At 51.6% G+C, this 15,442-nt stretch overlaps 1 protein-coding gene across 1 annotated transcript in view; it reads right to left on the minus strand.

Moving 5' to 3' along the window:
• The window catches only part of SURF4 (surfeit 4), a 45,800-nt gene that overhangs the window by 29,853 nt on the left and 505 nt on the right, over window positions 1-15,442 (minus strand). The gene's annotated exons all lie outside the window — the stretch shown is intronic.

Raw genomic sequence — 15,442 nt, forward strand, 5'->3', positions numbered from 1 at the left:
GCACGTGTGCAGATAGAAAACATTACAACCTAAATTAACTCATTGTGCTGTAAATTCTTGGAATGCTTTGATCTATCTCTCTAGCAGAAAATAGAGAAACTGAAAGCAGAACTCCTCTGTTGTGTCACACTGCCCCCTAGTGACAAGTGGCCTAAATACACATTACAGCAGTACTAATTAGAAGCAAGGAAATGTAACAAATAATGCCTCTAAATAAATTGGCTGCTAACGGTTCAAGCACACCTTAAGTGAGAGGGATATGGAGGCTGCCATATTTATTTCCCGTTAAACAATATCAGTTGCCTGGGTGTTCTGCTGATCTCTTTGGCTGCAGTAGAGTCTGAATCACACCCCTGAAACAAGCATGCAGCTAATCCAGTCACACTTCAGTCACCTGATCTGCTGCATGCTTGTTCAGGGGCTATGGCTGAGAGCTGGTTTCCACTATGGTGTGCTTCTTGCAGGACGCACGTCGGCACTTGAAGCGATGAGAGTATGCAACCAGATCTCTTAGCCACGCCATGCACAGCTAGGGATTCTGGTGCAGAAATCTGCAGCATGCAATCCAGTTTCACAATGACATGCAACCTGGATGGCGAGCCACTAGCCTCATAGGCAGCGATTCCCTGAGCGACTTGTCTGTGGGGAAGCGCTGCAGGTTCAGGCAGAATGTAGCACTAGTGGAAACAAGGCCTCAGGGCTCAAACCCACTAGCAGCCTTCTCTAAGCGCTGGTGAAACTCATGCTCATGCAATGCTATGGGGGATATTTATAAAATCACATCGCTCTGCTGAGAACACACCCATTGCATTGCATTACATTAGCAAGAGCTTTTCACATCACAAGTGCTTGGTAACTTACGGCTAGTGGGTTCCAGGTATCAGAGTATCAGAGGCAGAGGATCAGCAGGGCTGCCAGGCAACTGGTATTGTTTAATAGGAAATAAATATGGAAGCCTCCATATCCCTCTCACTTCAGATGTGCTTTAAAGTGAACCTTAAGTCAGAAAAAAAAAAAAAGTTTTACTCACCTGGGGCTTCTACCAGCCCCCTGCAGCAGTCCTGTGCCCTCGCAGTCACTGACTAATCCTCTGGGCCCCCGCTGCCAGCTAGTTTCGTTTTTGCCGACAGGCCCGTCATGACTGGCCACGCGTAGCTTTTTCCGCATTCCCGACTGTAATTAGCGCTATTGCGGACCGCAATGCGTACAAAAATACGCGTTGGCGCATTACGAACGCATAGATATTTTTGTACGGGTTGCGGCCCGCAATAGCACTAATAGAAACTCCAGGTGAGTAAAACTTTTTTTTCTGGCTTAAGTGTCCCTTTAAAGGAATACTGTAGGGGGGTTGGGGGAAAATGAGTTGAACTTACCCTGGGCTTCTAATGGTCCCCCGCAGACATCCTGTGCCCGCGCAGCAACTCACCGATGCTCCGGCCCCCCAGACGTCCTATGCCCGCGCAGCCACTCACCGATGCTCCGGCCCCCCAGACGTCCTATGCCCGCGCAGCCACTCACCGATGCTCCGGCCCCCCAGACGTCCTATGCCTGCGCAGCCACTCACCGATGCTCCGGCCCCCCAGACGTCCTATGCCCGCGCAGCCACTCACCGATGCTCCGCCCCCCCCCCCCCCCCCCCCCCCCGCAGACATCCTGTGCCCGCGCAGCCACTCACCGATGCTCCGGCCCCGCCTCCAGTTCACTTCTGGAATTTCAGACTTTAAAATCTGAAAACCACTGTGCCTGCGTTGCCGTGTCCTCGCTCCCGTTGATGTCACCAGGAGTGTATTGTGCAGGCCCATTATGGTCTGTGTCTGCACAATACGCTCCTGGTGACATCAGCAGGAGTAAGGACACGGCAACGCAGGCGCAGTGGTTTTCAGATTTTAAAGTCTGAAATTCCAGAAGTGAACTGGAGGCGGGGCCGGAGCATCGGTGAGTGGCTGCGCGGGCATAGGACGTCTGGGGGGGCCGGAGCATCGGTGAGTGGCTGCGCAGGCACAGGATGTCTGCGGGGGGCGGAGCATCGGTGAGTGGCTGCGCGGGCACAGGATGTCTGCGGGGGGCGGAGCATCGGTGAGTGGCTGCGCGGGCACAGGACGTCTGGGGGGCCGGAGCATCGGTGAGTGGCTGCGCGGGCACAGGACGTCTGGGGGGCCGGAGCATCGGTGAGTGGCTGCGCGGGCACAGGACGTCTGGGGGGCCGGGGCATCGGTGAGTGGCTGCGCGGGCACAGGACGTCTGGGGGGCCGGGGCATCGGTGAGTGGCTGCGCGGGCATAGGATGTCTGCGGGGGGGCGGAGCATTGGTGAGTGGCTGCGCGGGCACAGGATGTCTTCGGGGGGGCGGAGCATCGGGCGGAGCATCGGTGAGTGGCTGCGCGGGCACAGGACGTCTGGGGGGCCGGAGCATCGGTGAGTGGCTGCGCGGGCATAGGACGTCTGGGGGGCCGGAGCATCGGTGAGTGGCTGCGCGGGCATAGGACGTCTGGGGGGCCGGAGCATCGGTGAGTGGCTGCGCGGGCATAGGACATCTGGGGGGCCGGAGCATCGGTGAGTGGCTGCGCGGGCATAGGACGTCTGGGGGGCCGGAGCATCGGTGAGTGGCTGCGCGGGCACAGGATGTCTGCGGGGCCGGAGCATCGTTGAGTGGCTGCGCGGGCACAGGATGTCTGCGGGGGGGGCGGAGCATCGGTGAGTGGCTGCGCAGGCACAGGATGTCTGCGGGGGGGCGGAGCATTGGTGAGTGGCTGCGCGGGCACAGGATGTCTGCGGGGGGCGGAGCATCCGTGAGTGGCTGCGCGGGCACAGGATGTCTGCAGGGGGCGGAGCATCGGGGAGTGGCCAACAGGATGTCTGCGGGGGACCATTAGAAGCCCCGGGTAAGTTCAGCTCATTTTCCCCCGACCCCCTACAGTATCCCTTTAAGTGAGAGACAGGCGACCTGTCCCATGGCTGTGACGGATGCCCTAAATTGGGTCACATGACTAAAAGCAGCTTTATCAGGCTGTGTAGAGGTGGCGGAACATTGATAAAGTATGGGCTTCCCTTAACCACCACTCCCTTCCCGATAGGAGCCCAAATGTTCCAATAAAGCCTCTTAATCTGTAAGTGAATGTTCCCTTCTCAATGCAATCTGTAGGTAAGGGGGTGTGGCTTAGCACTGGAAACAATGAGACGCCGGCTGCAGTTTGATGAGCAGAAGCTGGAGATCCCCGATGGTTACCGTGGGAATTCCTGCATTTCTTGATATCTGCACTGTGTGTGTGATTTAGCCTTTGGCTACACAACCAAAATACGTGGCAACAGGTTGCGGCAGGCTGGGGTGACTCCACCCTCATGAATAATGCATTAGCATGGCTGCTTAAATAACTGAAGAGGCTCCGCCCGAGGGGAAGACACAGGAACCCACACGTCTCATGTGCAATGCAACGTCAGCGTACAGAACTTCCCTGCACAGATGCGAGTGCACAGCGCGCAATACAGCCAGACCCGGATAAGCCCCGCCCCAACATGTGACTTCCCTGTACAGATACAAGTATACAACCAGATCCGGATAAGCCCCGCCCCAACATGTGACTTCCCTGTACAGATACAAGTATACAACCAGATCCGGATAAGCCCCGCCCCAACATGTGACTTCCCTGTACAGATACAAGTATACAACCAGATCCGGATAAGCTCCGCCCCAACATGCAACTATCACAATATCAACAAATCAGCAGCAGCAAGATAGGCGATTGGTACCTTCCAATGAAGGGGAGCCCAGGGACAAAGACACTAACCAAAAATAACGCAACCACCCACCGATCATCCGATCCCCCGGATGCCGCAGCTCAGTTTTGATTTCGGCAGTGCCCTGGCCACGCGCGTCCTCGTTCGCTCCCGTCCCTGCGTCCATCTTGTGCCTGTGCAGTATGCACGCTCCAATGGGAGGACAGAGCTGCTCCTGTGCAGCAGAGAATGCACCAGGGCATGCTGGGATATTCCTAGGACAAGTGCTTGTACTGTAGCTCCAATGGGAGGACAGAGCTGCTCCTGTGCAGCAGAGAATGCACCAGGGCATGCTGGGATATTTCTAGGACAAGTGCTTGTACTGTACCTCCAATGGGAGGACAGAGCTGCTCCTGTGCAGCAGAGAATGCACCAGGGCATGCTGGGCCATTTCTAGGACAAGTGCTTGTACTGTACCTCCAATGGGAGGACAGAGCTGCTCCTGTGCAGCAGAGAATGTATCAGGGCATGCTGGGCCATTTCTAGGACAAGTGCTTGTACTGTACCTCCAATGGGAGGACAGAGCTGCTCCTGTGCAGCAGAGAATGCACCAGGGCATGCTGGGATATTTCTAGGACAAGTACTTGTACTGTACCTCCAATGGGAGGACAGAGCTGCTCCTGTGCAGCAGAAAATGTACCAGGGCATGCTGGGCCATTTCTAGGACAAGTGCTTGTACTGTACCTCCAATGGGAGGACAGAGCTGCTCCTGTGCAGCAGAGAATGTATCAGGGCATGCTGGGCCATTTCTAGGACAAGTGCTTGTACTGTACCTCCAATGGGAGGACAGAGCTGCTCCTATGCAGCAGAGAATGCACCAGGGCATGCTGGGATATTTCTAGGACAAGTGCTTGTACTGTATCTCCAATGGGAGGACAGAGCTGCTCCTGTGCAGCAGAGAATGTACCAGGGCATGCTGGGATATTTCTAGGACAAGTGCTTGTACTGTACCTCCAATGGGAGGACAGAGCTGCTCCTGTGCAGCAGAGAATGTACCAGGGCATGCTGGGCCATTTCTAGGACAAGTGCTTGTACTGTACCTCCAATGGGATGACAGAGCTGCTCCTGTGCAGCAGAGAATGCACCAGGGCATGCTGGGCCATTTCTAGGACAAGTGCTTGTACTGTACCTCCAATGGGAGGACAGAGCTGCTCCTGTGCAGCAGAGAATACACCAGGGCATGCTGGGCCATTTCTAGTGCAAGTGCTTGTATTGTACCCCCAATGGGAGGGCAGAGCTGCTCCTGTGCAGCAGAGAATGCACCAGGGCATGCTGGGCCATTTCTAGGACAAGTGCTTGTACTGTACCTCCAATGGGAGGACAGAGCTGCTCCTGTGCAGCAGAGAATGTACCAGGGCATGCTGGGCCATTTCTAGGACAAGTGCTTGTACTGTACCACCAATGGGATGACAGAGCTGCTCCTGTGCAGCAGAGAATGCACCAGGGCATGCTGGGCCATTTCTAGGACAAGTGCTTGTACTGTACCTCCAATGGGAGGACAGAGCTGCTCCTGTGCAGCAGAGAATGCACCAGGGCATGCTGGGCCATTTCTAGTGCAAGTGCTTGTATTGTACCCCCAATGGGAGGGCAGAGCTGCTCCTGTGCAGAAGAGAATGCACCAGGGCATGCTGAGCCATTTCTACAACAAGTGCTTGTACTGTACCTCCAATGGGAGGACAGAGCTGCCTCTGCGCAACAGAGAATGTACCAGGGCATGCTGGGATATTTCTAGGACAAGTGCTTGTACTGTACCTCCAATGGGAGGACAGAGCTGCTCCTGTGCAGCAGAGAATGCACCAGGGCATGCTGGGATATTTCTAGGACAAGTGTTTGTACTGTACCTCCAATGGGAGGACAGAGCTGCTCCTGTGCAGCAGAGAATGCACCAGGGCATGCTGGGCCATTTCTAGTGCAAGTGCTTGTATTGTACCCCCAATGGGAGGGCAGAGCTGCTCCTGTGCAGCAGAGAATGCACCAGGGCATGCTGGGCCATTTCTAGGACAAGTGCTTGTACTGTACCCCCAATGGGAGGACAGATCTGCTCCTGTGCAGCAGAGAATGTACCAGGGCATGCTGGACCATTTCTAGGACAAGTGCTTGTACTGTACCTCCAATGGGAGGACCGAGCCGCTCCTGTGCAGCAGAGAATGCACCAGGGCATGCTGGGATATTTCTAGGACAAGTGCTTGTACTGTACCTCCAATGGGAGGACAGAGCTGCTCCTGTGCATCAGAGAATGCACCAGGGCATGCTGGGCCATTTCTAGGACAAGTGCTTGTACTGTACCTCCAATGGGAGGACAGAGCTGCTCCTGTGCAGCAGATAATGTACCAGGGCATGCTGGGCCATTTCTAGGACACGTGCTTGTACTGTACCTCCAATGGGAGGACAGAGCTGCTCCTGTGCAGCAGAGAATGCACCAGGGCATGCTGGGCCATTTCTAGGACAAGTGCTTGTACTGTACCTCCAATGGGAGGACAGAGCTGCTCCTGTGCAGCAGAGAATGTACCAGGGCATGCCGGGCCATTTCTAGGACAAGTGCTTGTACTGTACCTCCAATGGGAGGACAGAGCTGCTCCTGTGCAGCAGAGAATGTACCAGGGCATGCCGGGCCATTTCTAGGACAAGTGCTTGTACTGTACCTCCAATGGGAGGAAAGAGCTGCTCCTGTGCAGCAGAGAATGCACCAGGGCATGCTGGGCCATTTCTAGGACAAGTGCTTGTACTGTACCACCAATGGGGAGGACAGAGCTGCTCCTGTGCAGCAGAGAATGTACCAGGGCATGCTGGGCCATTTCTAGGACAAGTGCTTGTACTGTACCTCCAATGGGAGGACAGAGCTGCTCCTGTGCAGCAGAGAATGCACCAGGGCATGCTGGGCCATTTCTAGTGCAAGTGCTTGTATTGTACCCCCAATGGGAGGGCAGAGCTGCTCCTGTGCAGAAGAGAATGCACCAGGGCATGCTGAGCCATTTCTACAACAAGTGCTTGTACTGTACCTCCAATGGGAGGACAGAGCTGCCTCTGCGCAACAGAGAATGTACCAGGGCATGCTGGGATATTTCTAGGACAAGTGCTTGTACTGTACCTCCAATGGGAGGACAGAGCTGCTCCTGTGCAGCAGAGAATGCACCAGGGCATGCTGGGATATTTCTAGGACAAGTGTTTGTACTGTACCTCCAATGGGAGGACAGAGCTGCTCCTGTGCAGCAGAGAATGCACCAGGGCATGCTGGGCCATTTCTAGTGCAAGTGCTTGTATTGTACCCCCAATGGGAGGGCAGAGCTGCTCCTGTGCAGCAGAGAATGCACCAGGGCATGCTGGGCCATTTCTAGGACAAGTGCTTGTACTGTACCTCCAATGGGGAGGACAGAGATGCTCCTGTGCAGCAGAGAATGTACCAGGGCATGCTGGGATATTTCTAGGACAAGTGCTTGTACTGTATCTCCAATGGGAGGACAGAGCTGCTCCTGTGCAGCAGAGAATGTACCAGGGCATGCTGGGATATTTCTAGGACAAGTGCTTGTACTGTACCTCCAATGGGAGGACAGAGCTGCTCCTGTGCAGCAGAGAATGCACCAGGGCATGCTGGGCCATTTCTAGTGCAAGTGCTTGTATTGTACCCCCAATGGGAGGGCAGAGCTGCTCCTGTGCAGAAGAGAATGCACCAGGGCATGCTGAGCCATTTCTACAACAAGTGCTTGTACTGTACCTCCAATGGGAGGACAGAGCTGCCTCTGCGCAACAGAGAATGTACCAGGGCATGCTGGGATATTTCTAGGACAAGTGCTTGTACTGTACATCCAATGGGAGGACAGAGCTGCTCCTGTGCAGCAGAGAATGCACCAGGGCATGCTGGGATATTTCTAGGACAAGTGTTTGTACTGTACCTCCAATGGGAGGACAGAGCTGCTCCTGTGCAGCAGAGAATGCACCAGGGCATGCTGGGCCATTTCTAGTGCAAGTGCTTGTATTGTACCCCCAATGGGAGGGCAGAGCTGCTCCTGTGCAGCAGAGAATGCACCAGGGCATGCTGGGCCATTTCTAGGACAAGTGCTTGTACTGTACCTCCAATGGGAGGACAGAGCTGCTCCTGTGCAGCAGAGAATGTACCAGGGCATGCTGGAATATTTCTAGGACAAGTGCTTGTACTGTATCTCCAATGGGAGGACAGAGCTGGTCCTGTGCAGCAGAGAATGCACCAGGGCATGCTGGGATATTTCTAGGACAAGTGCTTGTACTGTACCTCCAATGGGAGGACAGAGCTGCTCCTGTGCAGCAGAGAATGTAGCAGGGCATGCTGGGATATTTCTAGGACAATTTCTGATATAATAAACCACTTTTCCTGGTTCTGCACCTGCTTTATGATTTACAACAGGTAAAACAAATATTCTGTACAAAAGACCTGTCATTAAGACACATGCCAGCATCCTGGTTTAGTCAGACTGGTAAGGATGTATACAGTACAACCAGCCATGCCAATATTCCTCTGCCCATCTCAGTGAAAGGATTCAGGACCTCAATTAACATTTGGCAAGAATAAAAGCAGAGGAGGTCACTTCCTGTTATATGAATTCTCTCCCGGCTTTGCCAGTGTGACTCCTCCTCTTTCTGCCAGGGTGACTCCTCCTCCCCCGAAGTCACTCCTTTTATCAGAAGGCGGAGGGCTTCCTTAATTCTTTCCTAACCACAGAGGTTTTCTGTAACTGTTGCCAATGGAATTGATGCTTAAACTTCCCCTGCCTGCTTCTGGAGTCTGGATTTAATAATCCACAAATTATAGTCTCAGCATAAAACTATTGGCTCTAACTGCCCAGATTAAAGCAAGTCTGTAGCCATTAAAAATAAATAAATATATAAAATACTCCGCTAAGGTGAGGGAAGTCTCTGGGTCCTATAGAGCATCCCCTCTCCTCATGCTGTCCTCGTTCCCCTGCAGGCTCCTCCGTTTGAATCTCCGCTGTGGGAGACTTTGGCAGACTTCAGAAGCACTCGGGCTCTGTACTGCGCACACATGAGCGAGAGGACACTTGTGCGCACGCAATACAGAGCGGCCCGTCTGACGCAGAAGAGAGCAGTCCACGGCCGAACTGTCGTAATCCGGTAACGAGGCAGTCTGTGGGAGAACGTGGAGACCGGGAATACTCTATAGGAACCAGAGCCTCCCTGCTCCTTAGGCAAGTATCTGTTTATTTATTTATTTAAAAAACCACCTCTTCAGACTACCTTTAGGATGCTTAATTCTTAGATTGATCATTGGTCCTCAAAGTTATAAGACCTGGCTGTACAGAACTTATTGACAGACACGTGGGCCAGTGATACGCAGGGCTGTGGAGTCCGATTTTGGGTACCTGGAGTCGGATGAGCTCCACAGCCCTGGTGTGAACTAGATTAGTATCCGAACAGAAAACTGAATTTGTGGCCAAATGTATTCAGTGACCAGCGCCCAACGCCAATGCCTCCGCCAGGACAGAACCCCCCCCCCCCCCCCCCCCCAAAAAAAAAAAAAAAGAGAGACCTCCTCCCCTCACACATGGCCTGCAGACTCGCCCCCTTTAATGTACACTACAGATGGTCACAACAGGCTACGGCCTACATGCAGCAATTATGTAAATTCTGTGCAGCATAGGATTGGCCCCGCCCCCAGCTGCATACGATTTGCAGGAAAACAATGTAATGGTGTGATAAAATGTTTAAGCGTTAGTTCAATATAATTACTTGGATACTAGCTGATGGCCCAGTGTTGCCCGGGTATGTAATTGGCTGGTGTTGGCTCCACCCACTTTTTCTAACCCTAACACACAATTAATCAACGACCAAGTTTGTCAGCTTTGGGGTCTTTGGCATCAATAATTTGCACTAAATGAAACAAAATCCGATTGGCTGTTTGTGGCTCCACCCCTTATCTGAATGTGATCCCCAGTCACCCAATGACCAACTGTAGCAGGTTTGAGGCTTGTGCCATTACCAGTGCAAGAATGGCAGCAATTAACCTCTCCAGGACCACAGGCTTACACCACCCTAGTGACCAGGCCATTTTTCACAATTTAGGCCACTGCAGCTTTAAAGGATACATCCAGGCAAAATAAAAATCCACTTACCTGGGGCTATCTCCAGTCCCTGGAAGCCGTCCCGTGTCCTCACCGCAGCTCCAGTGGCTCCCGGTCTTCTCTGCTGCAGAAACCGACCTCTGGGTCCGCTTGTTATGCGCTCCACCGCTGACGTCACCAGGACCCAGAAGCCGACCTGGCGAGGTCGGGTTCTGCAGCGCAGGGGACTGGGAGCCACCGGGTACAGGACGACTGCCAGGGGCTGGAGGAAGCCCCAGGTAAGCAGATTTTTGTTTTGCCTGGATGTATACTTTAACCCTCTGGGCGATACAATTATATCGCCCAGGAGGTGGCGCAGCACTATTTTTTTAAATTTTTTAATTTTTAAATCATGTAGCGAGCCCAGGGCTTGCTACATGATAGCCGCAGCGCAGCGGCATCCCCCCACCCACTCCGATCGCCTTTGGCGATCAGAGTAAGCAGGAAATCCCGTTCAGAACGGGATTTCCTGCTGGGCTTCCCCGGTCGCCATGGCGACGGAGCGGGATGACGTCACCGATGTCATGGACGTCGTGACGTCGGAGGGAGTCCCGATCCACCCCTCAGCGCTGCCTGGCACTGATTGGCCAGGCTGCGCAAGGGGTCGGGGAGGGGGGGCTGCACGGCACAGCGAGCGGCGGCGGATCGGCGGCGATCGGAAGTTACACGCAGCTAGCAAAGTGCTAGCTGCGTGTAACAAAAAAAAAAATTATGCAAATCAGCCCACCAGGGCCTGAGAAATCCTCCTGCGCGATATACCCCGAGCTCAGCTCGGGATTATCGCTCAGGAGGTTAAGGCCTCGCTGCACGACCGTACAACTGAGCACACAAGTAATCCCCCCCCCCCTCTTTTCTGCCCACCAACAGAGCTTTCTGTAAGTGGGCAATGATCTCTTCCAGGATGTTTGTTTATTAAATATAGCCTTTTTTTAAATTCTTTTTTCCCAGTCCTCCATCCCTCCCTCCGCCAGCCAATCAACGCGATCGGCTCTCATAGGCATCAGCCTATGTGAGACGATCGTTCTTCTGCCTCCCAGGGGGATAGCCGTGGCACACGGCTGTCCCTAGTACAGTGCTGCCCTAGATCGCAGCGCTGTACAGAGTGGGAGACTGATGGCGGAGCGTACTGGTACGTGCGACCTCCTGCAAAGCTTCACCCCAGGTCTTGACGCCAGTTGGCATTAGGCGGTCCTGGGGCTGGAGTCACGTTCCGGCCCATTGGCGTAATGTGGTCGGCGAAGTTAAATATTCCCCTTGAAAATCAACAGGTGAATTTTGATTGGCTTTTGTTAGGCTCCACCCACTTTTCTGACTATTGATCCCAGTCACCCAGTGACCAACTGTGCAAAGTTTGAGAACCCTCCAATTAACCGTGTAAGAATGGCTGCAGTTTACATTTTCCCAGTAAAATTTGTTTTTGTCTCCGCCCACTTTTTGGTTATGGGGATAAAAAGTACCCTATACTTTATTTCAGGTAATGTACTATGTGTGTGCCAAATTTCATTCACATCCATTCAGCTGTTTTGGCATGATCCAGTAACAAACATCCAAATATCCAAACATCCGAACTTTCCCATGTATAATATACACCTGTTCATCTTCATGGTTCACAGTACAGATGCAGTAAATTTGGGTTTATTAGAAGATGCTATGGTAGTTATATGCTGGAGTCATTTGGCAACGAGTTACTTGTAAGCACAGGAATGAAAGCACACCTGAAGTGAGAGGGATACGGAGGCTGACATATCCTTTTAAACAATGCAGATTGCCTGGCAGCCCTGCTGATCCTCTAATACATTTAGCCATAGCCCCTGAACAAGCATGCAACAGATCAGGCGCTCTGACTGAAGTTAGACTGGATTAGCTGCATGCTGGTTTCAGGTGTGCGATTCAGACACTACTGCAGCCAGAGAGATCAGCAGGTCTGCCAGGCAACTGGTATTGATTAAAAGGAAATAAATATGGCAGCCTTCATATACCGCTTACTTCAGTTCCCCTTTAAAGCAATATATTTTTCAGAAGTAGTCTGCATGCCATCTACAGGTATCGGCATGTCACTGCCCATCCAGGTACCAGCCTGTCTCGCACTCCTCTATTCACCCCTCAGAATCCAGAATTGCTTCCAGGCGGTCCGCTCCTTGGTCTGTCACTCAGAGGGCATCACTGCCAGCTGGTTGGCTATGTAATGGGCACAGCTGCCAGCACACAATAAGGGCAGGGACTCTGCTTGGCACCACTATGCCCAGGTCCTGCATATGTGCTGCAGCTAGTGTGTGCCCACTGTGGCATCTAGCAATGGAGATAACAAGCAGACAACCAGTGACCACACTGCTTCTATACCCGGCACAGGATATGCAGCGCAAGGCCCCAGATCGCAATACCAACAGGGGGATCAGGAGAGCTGTCACAGGACCAGTGATCCCCTCCCTGCCCCCAATATCCCAGTCAGCAGGAGGTGACATCTGAACGGTACAGAAACTTACATGTGATGAACCATCAGAAGTATGCCTGGGAAAGTCAGGGGGCCCAAGCTACATGCGTGTGCAGAGGCCATGGGTGGGAGCCCCAGTATACATAACCACAAGAGAAAGAATGGGCCCGCTATGGAGGTGTGTGCAGAGACGGGTGACTCAGGGCCCAGGATCACAAAGGGGCCTCATTGGAGATCCCAGCCAGGTTAACATCTGCAAGGAGTATGTTCTCCCCATGTCTGCGTGGGTTTCCTCCAGGCTCCCTGGTTTCCTTCCCATCCCAAAAACATACAGCTAAGTTAATTGGCTTCCCCCTAAATTGTCCCTAGACTACGATAATCCCACTATCTTATTTTTTTTATTTCTTGTGCCATAATTCTTTCATTCATGTGCTGGTAAGTAGGGCTTTAAATTGTACAATTTGCTTTAGCCTACAACAAACATTGGACTCAATTCACTAAGGTCATGCTGGAGATAAGGCAAGAGAAACCGTACCACCACACAGTAAGAGAGTTATCTTATCTCTTCAGTCCTTACATTACCTCCTCTGTAGTTATTTTCACACGCAGTTAATAAACAGCCTGTCTAACTGTGGAGTTATTTTAAGGATTGAAGAGTTAACTTAAAGAGACTCTGTAACATTCAAAACATCCCCTGGGGGGTACTCACCTCGGGTGGGGGAAGCCTCCGGATCCTAATGAGGCTTCCCACGCCGTCCTCTGTCCCACGGGGGTCTCTCCGCAGCCCTCCGAACAGCCGGCGACTGTGCCGACTGTCATTTCAATATTTACCTTTGCTGGCTCCAGCGGGGGCGCTGTGGCGGCTTTCCATTCCGAACTACACGGAAATACCCGATCTCATTCGGGTCCGCTCTACTGCGCAGGCGCAGGAAACTTGCGCCTGCGCAGTAGAGCGGACCCGACGGCGATCGGGTATTTCCGTGTAGTTCGGAGCCGACAGCCGTCAGAGCGCCTGCGCAGGAGCCAGGAAGGTAAATAATGACGTCACCGCTGCCCGGACTCCACGGAGGGCTGCAGCGAGACCCCTGACGGATGGAGGACGGCGTGGGAAGCCTCATTAGGATCCGGAGGCTTCCCCCACCCGAGGTGAGTACCCCCCAGGGGATATTTTTATGTTACAGTTCCTCTTTAAAGACAGAAGAGTTCACTTTAGGTTTGCCTGAGGTAAAATGTTTCCTGAATACGACATGCCTTATCACCATGGTAACAACTCTAGAAACGGTATTAAAGACAGGAGATAAGCTTAGTAAAGTGAGGCCATTGTATGTAGCCTGACCAAGTGACGTTTGAATGAGTTACGATGTCTTCTCATCACACTGAGGCTGTGGAATGTGATGTTCAAGCAGACAAGTGGTCTTATCTTTTTTGTCATAAATGAGCTAGCATCCCTGTGGGACCCTCTTGATGTTACAATTAGGCATCCAATGACATTTATTGCAGAACGATGTAACTACTTTTAATGTCCAGTGTACAGAAGCCGTAGTCCGTATACGGGAATCAGTCTGAGGGCCCATTTCCATTTGTGCGGTGTGAATCGCCGCAGAAAAAAATTTGCATGCGGATGCGAATTTCGCATGCGTTTGTATGTGAATTTCCATGCGAATTCACACGCAAAGTCGCATTAATGCCGCTGTATGTGAATTTAACCATGGCAGTGCCTGTGTGCTTTTCAATTGATTCCAACGCGAATTCACATGAAAACTCGCATACACCCGCATAGCAGTATGCAAATTCTGATGGCTCTGACATGCAAATTTTTGACGCGGACAAAAACACTCAGAAATCCTGACAAGTGGAAACAGTCCCATCCACTTGTATTGGCTATGCGAATTCGCGATAGTGCAAATGGGCCCTGAGGCCAGAAACCCACTAGGAGAGATTTGATAACTCTCGCTTATACAATGCTATGGGTGTGATCCCACTGGAGCGATGTGATTTTATAAAAAATCCCCCACAGCATTGCATTAGCAAGAGCTTTACAAATCACTAGTGCTTAGAAATCGCTCCTAGTGGGTTTCTGGCCTGAGGAAGGCTTCATAGCTGAAAGCTTACTGCTTTTCTTCCAAGTCAGGGCCAGCTCACACTGGGTGACTTTTCAGCGATTTGCTGATCACTGGCGATCAGCAAAATGCTGCTGCTAATGCCAGTCAATGGCAGTGTTCACACTGCAGCGATCGCCGGTGATTAGCGATTTACTGATGGTGCACGCAGCATTTTTTGAGCGATTTTGGATGGATTGCATTTCAATTTTATAGAATCACAAAAAGCAAATCACTCCTAAATCACTTTCCTGTACAGTTAAAAACTGTTTTTTGCTGATTGCCAGCGATCAGCAAAACGCTACCAAAGCACCCAGTGTGAACCGGCCCTTAGCCAATAAATGGTATCATCCTGATTCAAAAACTTGACACGATACATACATTGACATATGACTATGGTAGGATGAGATTGTGAGCCCCTCTGAGGACAGTCAGTGACATGACTATGTACTCTGTACAGTGCTGCAGGAGATGTCAGTGCTATATAAATACATAATAATAATATGTTAGGACATTAGACTATGACTATGGTGGGATTAGAGTGTGAGCTCCTCTGAGGACAGTCAGTAGCATGGCTATGTACTCTGTAATGTGCTGCAGTAGATGTCAGTGCTATATAAATACATAATAATAATATGGTAGGACATTACACTATGACTATGGTAGGATTAGAGTGTGAGCTCCTCTGAGGACAGTCAGTGACAAGACTATGTACTCTGTAATGTGCTGCAGGAGAGGTCAGTGCTATATAAATACATAATAATAATATGGTAGGACATTACAGTATGACTATGGTAGGATTAGAGTGTGAGCTCCTCTGAGGACAGTCAGTGACATGACTATGTACTCTGTAATGTGCTGCAGATGTCAGTGCTATATAAATACATAATAATATGGTAGGACATTAGACTAGGACTATGGTAGGATTAGAGTGTGAGCTCCTCTGAGGACAGTCAGTGACATGACTATGTACTCTGTAATGTGCTGCAGGAGATGTCAGTGCTATATAAATACATAATAATAATAATATGGTAGGACATTAGACTCTGT

The sequence above is a fragment of the Hyperolius riggenbachi genome, chromosome 8, assembly GCF_040937935.1.
Source record: "Hyperolius riggenbachi isolate aHypRig1 chromosome 8, aHypRig1.pri, whole genome shotgun sequence".
Taxonomy (NCBI): domain Eukaryota; kingdom Metazoa; phylum Chordata; class Amphibia; order Anura; family Hyperoliidae; genus Hyperolius; species Hyperolius riggenbachi.